This window comes from Castor canadensis, chromosome 3 (assembly GCF_047511655.1).
Source record: "Castor canadensis chromosome 3, mCasCan1.hap1v2, whole genome shotgun sequence".
Lineage (NCBI taxonomy): Eukaryota > Metazoa > Chordata > Mammalia > Rodentia > Castoridae > Castor > Castor canadensis.
Genome location: NC_133388.1, coordinates 165,014,634 through 165,027,156, shown reverse-complemented (window position 1 = coordinate 165,027,156; position 12,523 = coordinate 165,014,634). Strand labels below are relative to the sequence as shown.

The 12,523-nt window shown below is 34.1% G+C and overlaps 1 long non-coding RNA gene across 1 annotated transcript in view; it reads right to left on the bottom strand.

Annotated features, from left to right (window-relative positions):
• The window catches only part of LOC141421360 (uncharacterized), a 77,052-nt gene extending 71,005 nt beyond the window's left edge, over positions 1-6,047 (bottom strand). Inside the window, exon 1 of the long non-coding RNA XR_012445951.1 lies at positions 5,957-6,047. This is a non-coding gene — a long non-coding RNA (uncharacterized lncRNA). The remainder of the gene's footprint in view (positions 1-5,956) is intronic.
• Between the last annotated feature and the right edge of the window lie 6,476 nt (positions 6,048-12,523).

Sequence of the window (12,523 nt, the reverse complement as noted above, 5' to 3'; positions counted from 1 at the left end):
CCAAAAATATTTCCAAATTTGAATGGATACTTAAAAGTTGTATATCTTTGAACTCATATATTCTCACTCAGAAATGTATCATAAATTATATATACCATTCCTATTTTAAATGTTGATCTTCTACTGGAAGAAAATTAACTATTATAACAATAGTAACAAAAGTAGCTAATATGTACTGAGCTCTTTTCAAATTCCATGCACTATGCTATGTTACATGCATTCTCTTGATAATTTTTGAGACATTATTATCTATTTTTATAGAAAGAAATATTAAGATTCAACAATGTTAGACTTTGCCCAAGGTCAAACTTTTGGTAAAAATTGAAAATGGAATTCAAACCCAGGTATGTCTACAAACCATACTTCAAACTTAAGAGGATATAACTTTTTATTCCAATCTAAATAAATAAATTGTACTTTTAAAAGCTTTAACTTCCCCTATAAGTGACAGCTAAACTGAAGGTAAGCCATATAGTCAATAAGATATCATGAATCAAGTTTTTATCACTTTGTTCTCCTGATATCAATTCACTTGTTACAGATATAAATATAATTTTCTTGGTGACTTCAGTGGAGCAATTTGACTATCTACAAAAAAAAAAAAAAAATCACCTCAAAAGAACTAGCTATCTCTGTTCCAAAAAGTCTCAACAAATTTAGTTTACATATTTTCCATCCATTGAGAACTATAAATCCTAATTTCTATAATACAGTTCTTATATTTGTGTAATGCAGATGAAATTGTTGAATTAGCATTGTACAGCATTTTAAAACTGAATTTTGAAAACGATCTAATACTATGGATACTTAAGTTTGCACCTTGTTCTATATAGCTACTTCATACTTCACCCCAATTACATAGCCCCAATGTGGAGGCAAGTTTCATAAATGTACACATATGCAGACATATGATACACACATAGACATAAATTAATGAAGCATTCACAAACAATACCTCCAACTAATGTATTTAACAACTTCTCTATGAAGTGATCCCTGATGCACTCCCACCTCTTTCAAGCTGGATTTTATTTCTTCAATTTCCCAATCTACATGACACTGTACTTTAACTTCTTACAACAAGTATCACAACTCATGGTGCCTTACATGAACCTGGGTCATTGTGTACATATCTGTCTTCTTGGGTAGACTGGAAGTTCTTTGAAGGTTGGGTCTTTTGTGTCTCCTGGGTCTAATATAGACTTTGTTCTATAGTAAATACCCAATACCTATTGAATGCATAAACACTGAGCTCAACGGGATGACCAAAAAATGACCTAGATAAGAAGCACTGATTTCTCATTTGTGGGTCTACAGAACAGCTAGAACAACTCTGCTTCAGGGTGTGGATCAAATGATTGGCAGACTTTGTCTAAACTTGGAAACCAGGCTAGAGAGACACACCTGTCTGGGGCATATTTTTCTCACAGTGGGAGGTCATAAGTTGCCAGAAGGGCGAATGAAGAGATACAATGTCTTTTAAGGCCTATACTTAGAATTGGTACCATTCACTTTGATCCACATTTCATTATCCAAAGCAAGTCAAGAGCCAAGCCCAATATTGACATAGTAACAAGTATATTCCTCCCATGGAGGTGATATAAGGTCACGTGAAGGTGCAGTAAAATGTTTGTTGAGCAATAATATAACCTTGCCACAACCAACAAATATTTGTATGTTAAAAGGTATAGCCAATCTTCCTTTCTTTAATGTAAAGCATCTAATATATGAAAGACGGAGAATTGCTTCATTATCACAATCTTAGAAAACAGTTCATAATTTCCATTGCTAATATTTTTGGTTAGATAAACTTAACTGACAGAAATTTTCTTTTTAGGTTCAGTATTAATACAACAAACTACAGTTTGGCATTTTGCCCCTCTGTACATCTGGGGAAGTAATCAGCCCTCTTCCTTTTATACTTGAAGACCATTAGTCAATTGTTCCTATGCTTCTGCCTTCAGGGCAATACTTCTTTCATCTCCCCTCCTATATTTCACCTGTCAAACCATATCCAACCTTGTAGCTCTTCCTTGCGATCTCCCCTAAAGCCTTTAAAGCCAAAAGCTATATTGGACTCTCTTCCTACTATTGATCAATCAAAACAGAAAAGAGAATCTTATTTCCTTAGAGAACAAATACTGGCAAATTCCCAGATGAAGGAAAACATATGGATTCACACCCCCATTCCCACATTTTCTAACCCCTATTCCAATCTGCAAACATATCAGAGTCAATTTAACTAAACTGTGTTAGATCAAAGAAGAGCTCTGAGGAGTGTGAAGTCAGGCTTCAAATATCAGCTAAGCACAGTTTGGTTACAGAAAGGAAAGCATCCCTCCTGGAGTGAGACATCTTTCTTGTCCAGACTTTCAAAGAGTGTTATTCATTACTAAGTTTATGGTACCCACACTGGGAGCACAGTTCATGGCTTCAGAATTTCTGCCCAGTTTACAGGAAGGATCTCTTGTCAGTGCTTTTCCACAGTATATTTGGTCTTGGTGAATAGAAAATAGAACATTAGCCACTCTTGAGCTGCATATGGTTGCATGGTGACTGTAAATACTTACTCTGGATCCCAGAACTTCAAAAATTCTCATTTAAGTCTCAAAACCATGAAGATAATTTATTCTGTATTCTAGAAAGTAAGATTCATTCATACTTTGTTCATTTAACTCACCTACTTAACCAAATTCTATGGAAACAGAGAACATTATATTATATTAACATCAAAGCATGCAGGAAAGACCACATTTTAGAACATAACTTGGTATAATCTATGGTGACAAAAAGCAAAATGAAAGAGCATCCAACACTCTGACAATTATCAGTAACTCAAATTCACATTCAAGTTCCAGATCACAATTTGGGGAAAACATGACATAAAATTCTCTTCATTCTGTTGCTTATTTGACCAATAAGCATGCTCTACACATCCACCACAGACTTAGAAGACACCAGAATTCCTGGGAAGGTTGTGAAATTGATTATTCTGAATTAATGTATACTTTTACTTACTCTTGAAAACATCAGGAAACAAATAGATTTGGAATCAGATCTAAATTTGGTCTCTCCTAAAACCTAAAATAAATTAGCACAAACATGAAAAACTAGACAAGAATGCCAAAATAAACTTACTTAGTCCTATCCAAAAAAGAGGCACCCATTTTGTAGACTATACTACAACATATTCACTAGGGTACAAGCCAGAAAAATTTAATCAACTAATGAAATACACAACAGCAGTTTGTAGGCTGGTAAGAACACTTCTTGGATTACACATGTTTATAAGGCTGCTTAAACTAAATCATCATATCTCCTTCTAAATCAAAGCATGAGTCAGTCTCTTTCCTCAAATTGTGCCCTCCACATGTAACACACTAAGTTTGCGAACCTCATACCAAATACTACATACAGAAAGGTCACATATATTGGTGTACGAAAAATTTTGAGATTCATGAAAAATGAGAAATTGAAATTGACCAAACAATATACAAGTCAATGAAAGAAAATGTGACTTTCTTACTCAAGGCTGATCACAGGGCCCCCTATTGATTGTGTTGCTTTAGGAATTCCTCCTGGTATCTTAAGAGTTCATAGACATACATGGCCTTTCACCATGGCACCTGCCTAGACTACCAAGACCTGGGGCTTTTCAGAAAAGAATGAAAAAACTCATCTAGCTTCCCAACTAGCAAAGAATTATTTTTATTCATCAAAGAAAGCTCAGGTTGCTAGAAAAAAATAGATGATAGATAGATAACAGATAGATAGATAGATAGATAGATAGATAGATAGATGATAGATAAATAGATAATAGCTGATAGATGATATAGATAGAAGATAGATTAGATAGATAGATGGTAGATAGATTAGATGATAGATGATAGATAGATAGATGATGGATAGATAATAGCTGATAGATGACATAAATAGATTATAGTTAAGATAGATTAGATAGCTAGATGGTAGATAGATAGATTAGGTAGATGATAGATAGATACACATTTAGACCATTGCAAGTTTCTTATTTAAGCTTCAAGTGCTTTGTTCACATAGGATTGCATTAAAACCCTAGGACATGGTAGCTGTAGCTCTCCCCAGTACTTATAGCCTGCACATTTCATATAGTGCTCATTGATGCTCTCAACTGCCAAGAGGCTTGCTGAACCTAAAAGTAGGTCAAAACTGCTAAAATAGACATAATTAGGTGTCTCCCATCTGTCAGGAGGGTGCTCTGTCACACCTAACATGCTACTCAAGCCTTATCCTCTCAGATTTCTAACACATCTCTGGATTTATGTATAGAAGTCAGGATATTTCCCATCTTATCTTCCAGACTTCTTTTCCATTTTATATGTGTGTATTTATTAATATATCCAACTAAAATTTATTTCAGAGATTCCCATGTCTCAGACAGTTTCTATATTCTGAGAGTCCAGTGATGGATCAAAAATTATAATCTTTGTTCTCAAGAATTTACACTCTAATATGAGAGAAATGTGATAAATAAAATGCATATTATATTTAAAATTCTGATAAGACTTCTGAGAAAGATGCTAATGCTAAAAACACATTTAGCTACCAGTACTTGGGAGGTGAGTACAGGAGGACCATGAATTCAAAGCCAGCCTGGGACTATATAGCAAACCCTGTCTCCAAAAAGACAAAGAAATACATTCAGCAAGGAAAGAAAATTTAGACAAGCGAGTTAGGAAAAACTTCCACTGAAAAGTGATATATTCAGCAATCAGGAGACTGACACAAGATTGTGAGTTTCAGACCAGCCTGGGCTACTTAACGAGATGTCTCAGAAGGCAACAAACAAAAAGTGATATAATGATTTCTCCTGAAATTTAAAGAATTGCCAGGTGATAAGGAAGTCTGGGGAGAGGGATTTAATTGAGTCAGTGGGAACAACATGTTAAAAATCTATTTGAGAAACACAGAACAAGCTTTTGCATCCACAAAGGCCTTTTTTTCTTTCTTTTTCGGCAGTACTGGGGATTGAACTGAGTGCTTTGTAATAGCTAGGTAAATACTCTACCACTTAAGTCACACCCTAGTCCTTTTGCTTTTAGCCTGTTTTGCAGATAGAGTTTTATGCTTTTGTCCAGCTGGCATCAGACTGTGATTCTCCTCCTCTGCCTCCTGAGTAGCAGGGAATTACAGGCATGAGTCATCGTGCTCAGCCTCTCAAAGGGCCTTTTAATTTGTGTTAATGACTTTAGATTTGAACAGGAGGATTATTGAAAGGTTGTAAACAGGTGAGTAACATGACAATATCTGCATTTTTTTACTTTTGTATTACCACATTATTGTTGTACTGGGGGTACATTGTGACATTTTAAAAAGTTCTTACAATATATCACAGTTGAATTCACCCCCTCCATCATTCTTCTTTATTCCCCATCACCCTATTCCTGAAATAGTTTCATCAGGTCCCATTTTTCGATTTTCATACATAAGTACATAATATTTTCTCTTTATTCACCCTCTTATACCCTTTCTTTATGTCCTCCCCCATTCCACTAGTACTAGCCCCCAGAAAAGACCTGTTTTATCTTCCTATTCTCTGCAATTTATGCACTTCTGAATAGTTATTCCAGTTGCCATATGAAGAATGAGTTTGAAGGAAACAACTAGATACTGAGAGGCTAGTTAGGAGGCTACCACAGTAGTCCAGAAAAAAGGTGGTGGTAGACTAGAGATAAAAAATAAGTGACAGAAATGATGTAAGATGTATTTTGTTCATCAAGTTCACTAGGAGTAGGTAATTTTTAAAAGGAAATAAAGAGTGAATAATAGGGAATGAAGACAAGAAAGCAAAGTTACAGAAAGAGTGAGAGGACTGCTAATTTCAGTTCCAACATGTCAGAGTTTGAAATTATCACTCCCATTCTTGCAACAAGAAAATGTTACACAAACTAATAATAGGGGCCTTTCTTGGACCTACCAGAAACTGAGATCTCAGGGAAAACTTCTCTTCACCCAAATATGGAGATACAGGTACATCCAGAGTGTCACAGCCAAGATCTGAAGCAGAGGTAACTGAAACATAGACAAATAGAAACATTTAAGCAGTCATTTTAATCATTTTCTGGAGACTGAATACATATGAGAAAGAGTGAGAAAGTCCTCGGACTGTTCTTTCAGGGATGTCCTACATTTTTGTGGGCTTCACTTGCAGGAACTCTGACAAGTCATCATGGTGAAAATCCAGGAAAGCTCCCACATGGTTCTGGAATGGTGATCAAGAAAGTAATCATGATGACATGCCCTGAGTCTTCTCCATAATAAAGGCCTACCCATCTAAGTGAAGAGAATTTACCCAACCAAAGCTCCCTTTCTGTCTCACTTAGGGTAGAAAAAAATGGTCAAAAGAGGTCTGGGCCTAAAGAAAAAAACAGGTTACAAATATCTCAGTCAGAAGGGATAGGAGTAGGGGATGAGAGCCAGTTACACAGCTGAAGAAACTATATGCACCACAGCCACAAGACACAAGCTCACTAAAAGATTGAAATTTACTAATGTTATAGAATGTTCCTTCTTTCCAACATGTCCCCAGTATAATAACAGTGGATTATAGCTGATAGAGCTGTAAGGTCCAGACTCTCTGTAAGGTAGAGCAGTTAGGGAAGCCGAAAGTCAAACAAAGGTACTGAAGAAATATGAAGCCCCTGCAAAGTCAAAGGTACTGAAGAAATATGAAGCCCCTGGAAAACATCAAACAATCCAATTCCTGTACATATAAATTCCCATTTTGTATGAATCTTCATACTTGATTTCAAATCAAGCTAGATTTGAAATCTAGCTTGATTTCGAATGAAGAAAGAATTGAAAAACATGAAGAAAAAGCACACCTTGAAGAGACAAAGCAATCAAGATTATAACCTGATGCAGATATGGTATTGATGTTGAACTTATCAGAATGGAATTTAAAAACAACTATGATTAATGTACCAGAGGTTTTAATTGGCAAAACAAACAGCATGCAACAACAAATAGGTAATATAATCAGAAATGAAAATTTGAAGAAAAAAATTAAAAGAAAGCACTAGAAGTCAAAACACTGCAGCAAATGAATGCCTTCAATAGGTTCTTCAGTAGACATAACATGCCTAAGGAAAGAATTAGTGAATGGAGAAGATAGGTCAATTGAAATTTCCCAAACTAAAATACAAAGGGGAAAAGGATAAAGTAGAATATTCAAGAACTGTAAGAATATTTTAAAGGTGTAGAATACATATAACTATATTCCTGAAGAAATAAAGGAACAGAAAAATATATTTGAATGGCTGAAAATTTCCAAAATGAATGACTGACAGTAAGCCACAGTTTCAGGAATCTCAGAGAACACTCAACAGAATAAATACAACACACACACACACACACCCTTAGCCATATCTTATGAAGCTACAGAAAACCAAAGGTAAAGAGCTAGGAAAAAAATCCTTAACAAGGATAAAAATTATAGAGGACTTCTTATCACAAACTGTGCAAGCAAAAAGAGACAGACATGAAATATTTAAAGTGATGAAAAGAAAAACCACCAACCTAATATTATCCCCATCCAGAAAAATTGTCCTTCAATAATAGAAAACAAAAGTCTCCTCCAATGATTAAAGTAATAATGGGAACATTGCATGGTATCATTATAGTGTATAGATAAGTGAAATACATGATAGCAAGGGCAGGAAGAAAGAATTGAGGAAATTATTTGACAATATGCATCTACTACACATAAAGTAATAAAGTAATACATGAAAGTATTCTTAAATTAGTCAATAGTGTATACTATCTATCATATTTGTTACTGTTTTCTATTTGTACTTTGTTACTTTTCTTTTTCTGAGGAGGGAGGGTAACTACAAACAGACCCGAGGGTCTCCCACATGCTAGGTTAGCATACCAAAAGAGAGAGAATAAAAAAAGATGAAATGTAATTATATAAAATTCTCAATTAAAACCAGAGAAAGCAGGAGAAGAAGAGAAAAAATATAAAATAATAAATGTAACACCAAGGCAGGAAGATAGCAAGTTAAAGACCAGTCTGGGTAACTTGGTGAGATCTTGTCTCAAAAAAAAGGTGGGGGGGGGGCAGCAACAGTAGCAAAGACTGGACTTGCTATATAAATTTTAAACAAAGTATATCAAGATAAGGAAGATTATAAGGAATAAAGTAGACAATACTTAAAGGCAAGGGACTCTCTCAGAAGATAAGGATACTAAGTTTATATGTATTTAACAACAGTGCATCAAATACATGAAAAAAACTGACCTAAAAAATGGACAAATCTACTAATATAGCAGATATTTCAGTATCCCTCTATCAGTAAATGACAGATCGAGTTGACAGAAAATGACTAAAGATTCAGATGACATGAGTAGATTGGGGGATATAGCTCATTGAGAGAATGGTTGTCTACCATGTATACAGCCTGGGTTCCATCTCCAGGAAGGATGGAAGGAAGGAAGGAAGGAAAAAAGGGAAGGAGGGAGGGAAAGAAGGAGGGAGGGAGGAAGGAAGGAAAGCTAAATGACTTAAATAGCACTAGCAATCCATTTGTTCTAACTGAAATCAATAGACTCCATTCAACAATGGCAAAATACATATTCTTATCAAGCTCACATGGAACATTAACCAAACCAGACCAAGTTTCAGGCCATAAAACTCACCTGCAAAAATTTAAAAACAAATAGAAATCAAGCTGTATGTATTTATCACATCACAATGGAGTTAAAATAGAAATCAATAGAAAGATAGCTGTAAACTCCAAAATATTAAAAAATGAAACAGAACAGTTCTAAGTACCCCATGAGTCAAAGAAGAACTTTCAAAGTAAATGAAAATAAAACTACAACTTATCAGAACTCGTGAGTCAAGCCCAAAGCAGTGTTTAGAGGAAATTTATATCATTGACTGTAAATGTTATAAATAATGAAAATTCTAAAGTCAATAACCTAATCTTCTGCCTTAAGAGAAAAGCTGAGCCTAAAGTAAGCAGAAGAAACAAAATAACAGAATAAAAATGAAAAATCAAATCCAATAGAGAAAAATCAATGAAACTAAAGGCTAGTTCTTTGAGAAAAAAAATCCATAAAATTGCTAAATCTCTATCTAGGCTACACAAGAAAGAGAATTCACAAATTTACAATATCAGAAATGAAAGAGGCATAATCACAACTGAACCATGAACAATAAAGGAATATGACAAACAATTAAATCTATAATTTTGATAAATTGGTAAATTGGACCAATAGAGATGAAAACTATAAAAAATACACAAGAATAAATAGATAGCATGAATAGCCCTTAATCTACTAAATTCATTAAATCACTAATTAACAGCCTTCTCAAAAGAAAGCACCAGACTCAGAAAGTTTCACTACTGAATTCTGCCAAAAAGTTGACAAAGAAATAGTAACTATCCTCCACAATCCCTTACAGAAAATGGGAGCAGAAATAACACTTCCTAACTCATTCTGAGGTCAACATTGCCTTGATAAAAACACCAGATAATGAAAAGATAACTATACACCAATGTCTATAGTTTAAAAAAATGAACAGATGTAATTGAACAATGTACACAAAGAGCCTTTATACAACCTAAATAAAGAGACTGAGACAACCTAAAATGAATTAGAATCCACAAGCAAGACATATTTGTCCAATGTGCAAAGCTGGCTCAATATTTGGAAATCAAACAACATAATCCACTATATTCACAAGCTAAGGAAAACAGATCATGTAACAATATCAATCAATGCAGAAAAAGCTTTTAAAACTATCTGGTCCCTACTCATGATTTAAAAAAAAACACTTAACAAGTTTGAAATAGTGAAATTTCCTCAATTTTATAAGGAACATTATGTTTCTATAACAAAATACTCAAGACCAGAACATTTACAAAGCGTAGTTTATTTGGCTCATGCTTCAGAAGGTAGGAGAAGAACAAGAACACAGCATCACATCTACCTAGCATCTGGTGAAGGCTTTCTTGCTGCATCATAACACATCAAAGAGTATCATATAACAAGCCTGTTAGCTCTCTTCCACTTCTTTAAAGCCACTAATTCCATTTGGGGGACCTCATTCTCATGACCTCACATAATTCTAATTACCTCCTGAAGGCCCTTCCTCCAAATGCCATTAGCATATGAATTTGTGGATGAAGTTTTCAATACATGAACACATTCAAACCTTTAAAAAATTCCACAAGCAATAACAGCAACAAAATTCTGCAGCTATCATTATAGTTGATGCTGAAATTCTGGATACTTTCCCCTAAGGTTAGAAATGAAGCAAGAACTCTATTCAGTTTCAGACTCAAACCAGATAATGCAATTAAACAAGGAAAAGAAATAGAAAGAATAAGATTGGAAGAGAAGAAAAAGAATGGTTTATTCACAGATTATATAATTCGTGATCATCTACATAGAAAATGAAACTAATCTATGAAATCATCTCTAAGAACTAAAAAGAATTTTCAAAGTTGCAAGATACAAGGTAAATATCAATTATTTTCCTACATTACCATTAATGAGCAATTTAAATGTGAATTTTTCAAATAAAATCCACTTACAACATCACCAAAAAATTTTAAATAGGTACAAATATAATAAAATATTCATAGAATATATGTGAGGAAAACTACAAAATACTGCTGGAAGCATTCAATACACAAAAAGTAGTACTTGTTCAGAGGTTGGAAGACTCATGGCAATTCTTCTCAAATTAATTTATAGATTCAATGAAATCCCAGTCAAAATCTTTTTCCAGATATTGAAAAATTGATTCTAATGTTCTATAAATATCAAAAGCCTGGTATAACCAATAAGCATGGAAGAAGAATTAAAAATTGGAGGATTCCACTATTGGTTTCAAGATTTAATATAAAATTAGAATAATCAAGACAGTATGGTTTTAGTGATGGAACGGAACCTAGCAAAAAGCCCAGAAATATACAAACATATTTGACTATTTTGACTATTGACAAATATTGTCAACTGGTGATTGTTTTGCAAAGTGTGAAGGTAATAAAATGGGGAAAGGACAGACTTTCCAAAAAGTAATATGGGAAAGTGGATGTCCATATTTTAAAAACTGAACCTATACAAAGACCTTACACAAAATTAACAGAAAATGGGGGATGGAATGACATCACCCATTTAGTAAAATGAGTTCTAAAATGTAAAACTATAAAACTTCTAGAAGGAAAAATAAGAGAAAATCTACATGACATTAGACTTGGTGGTGAGTGTTTAGAAACAAGAGCAAAAGTGCTACTCATGAAAGAAAAAGTTAATAAAAATATGGTGGGGAAGATTATAGAGCCATAAACAGATAAACGATTGTTAGAGAATGGAGAGATAGGAGCATTGAAAAGAAACATGAGATGCTTTAGGCAGTAAGAACTATTTTGTATGATACCATGATGGTGAACATATGACATTATTGTACATGATACTAATATAATAGAACTCATATTGCTAACAACTTACATTACTATCCATATTTGTCATAATTAATGAAACAAAGTTGATACATTGTCATTAATTCCATACTTCATTCAGATTTTCGTAGCTTTGCCCAATGTCCTTTTTCTGTTAATGAGAAGGGAAACAATGTGAGGTATCTGGGGATTCTTTTACTATGTATACAACTTCTATATAAAGTAAAAATCTTCTAAAAATATAAAACATAAGGGACTAAGTACATAGCAGAGGTACAGTACCTGCCTGGGATGCATAAGACCCCATATTGTATCCCAGCACTGCAAAAAATAATTGTGTGTGTGTGTGTGTGTGTGTGTGTGAGAGAGAGAGAGAGAGAGAGAGAGAGAGAGAGAGAGAGAGAGGGAGAGAGAGAAAAAGTTTATGTTCATGTATGTACATGCACATGTTATAGCTAGAAAGGTCATATCAACTCATCTCAAAGTCAAAGTTTCTATGGTACACTTAAGAGATTTAACACATTTATAATTTTCAAAAGTTGTTTTTGCAATCCCAGCATTCAGGAGGCTCAGGCAAAAGGACTGTTTGTTTAAGGCCACCCTGGGCTACAAAGTGAGACTGTCTCACTAAACCAAAAAGTACAATTTTGTAAAATATGGATATGTTGGTTTCAGATTACCTTTACAATTTTTAAAGAATCTTTTTAAATTAGAAATAATTTAAATCTTTTTAAATTAGAAATAATTTCAGGGTAAAATGCAAGTGGGATGTGTGTAGAGTGAGCCTCTCCTACTGTGCTTCTCCTTCTCATTCTGCTCTACTGATAACATCCTTCCTGCTGCTCTCAAAAACACCTACACTTCTGCCTTAAAATGTAACCATTTCCCCATGCCTGGAATAATGTTTCTAGATACCTCTTACTTCCTTAACTTCTCTGCTTAAATGTCACCTTGAATCAGACCACCTTATTAAAATTATAGCCCCAGTCTTCCTTTCCATAGGAAGGACATAACCCCTTCCTATATATTTTATTGTTTCCTTATCATTGTGTTAATCAGCTTCATGT